At 35.4% G+C, this 1,119-nt stretch overlaps 1 protein-coding gene across 3 annotated transcripts in view; it reads left to right on the top strand.

Moving 5' to 3' along the window:
* Eps15 (epidermal growth factor receptor pathway substrate 15) overlaps positions 1 to 1,119 on the top strand; it is a 187,753-nt gene that overhangs the window by 22,485 nt on the left and 164,149 nt on the right. The window lies entirely within an intron of this gene.

Below are 1,119 nucleotides of genomic sequence, written 5' to 3' on the forward strand. Positions count from 1 at the left end.
GTATTCTGTTTTATTTGGTACCAGGGATTGAACTTGGGACATTATACTTGCCAGGCAGGTGTTTATGCCACTGAGCTATATCCCGGGACAGTATTCTGTTTTCTTAACATTATGGGTATATTCCTGTGTAGTCCTCATAGATATTTGTTTTCTTTTTTTAAATCAGAGTTTCACTATGTAGTTTAGTAAAAGGTGAAAGATTTGTGTGATCTGAAGAGAAACCAGAGTATTGCTGTGTAGTTCAGGCTGTCCTTGAACTCACTATGTAGTCTAGACTGGCCTTGAATTCAGGCAATCCTCCTGTCTCACCCTCCTGAGTGTTGGGATTACAGGCATCCTCAACTAGTCATCTTTTTGTTATTTTTAGAAAATAGTCACTGAGGCTGGGGAACAGCTCAGCAGTCTAAGCAACTTCTTGGCAAGCGTAGGGACCTGGGTTCAATTCCCAACACTGTATGCTGTGCTGGCCCAGAAACTGGGCATGGTGGTGCATGTCTATAATCCCAGAACCGAGAAGGCTGAGACAGGAGGATCACTACGAGTCTGAGCTGTGCGTATCTTGACCGTGTATCAAATAAAGAAATAAATAGAATATAGTCATTGAGTACTATATGGTTTACTTAAGTTTTTATATGTAGATTATGTATGTATGAATTTAATATTACTGCAGATGACCTTTGATATATCACTTCATGAATTCTTTTGTGTAGTTGTATGTGGTACTTACTGTGTAACTGAATTCTTTTTCTTTGTATTCCTTTGTGCTTTGAAGCTAAACTTGAGTGACTTTTCTTTGAGTGACTTTTTTAGTTTATGTTTTTTAATATTTTGAATTTCATACACAGCTAAAATTAACTAAGGAGCAGTTACTTCAGATCTACTGTTTCGAAGAAATTAAAGTGGACATAATTAATTTGGTTCCAAAGACCACTTAAAGTTGGTCAGTCTGTTTATCACTGGACAGTTGCTGTTGAAGTTGTGAATTTGAAGATTGAAATACTTGAGTTTGTGTGTAGTTTTAATCTTTTTCTGCAGTCTGTGTTTCTTTTGTTTGTTTTTGTTTTTTTTTTAAATATTTATTTATTTTTATTTATTACATTTATTTATTGTGTGTGTGTG

The sequence above is a fragment of the Octodon degus genome, unplaced genomic scaffold (assembly GCF_000260255.1).
Source record: "Octodon degus isolate 3935 unplaced genomic scaffold, OctDeg1.0 scaffold00107, whole genome shotgun sequence".
In the NCBI taxonomy this organism is placed as follows: domain Eukaryota; kingdom Metazoa; phylum Chordata; class Mammalia; order Rodentia; family Octodontidae; genus Octodon; species Octodon degus.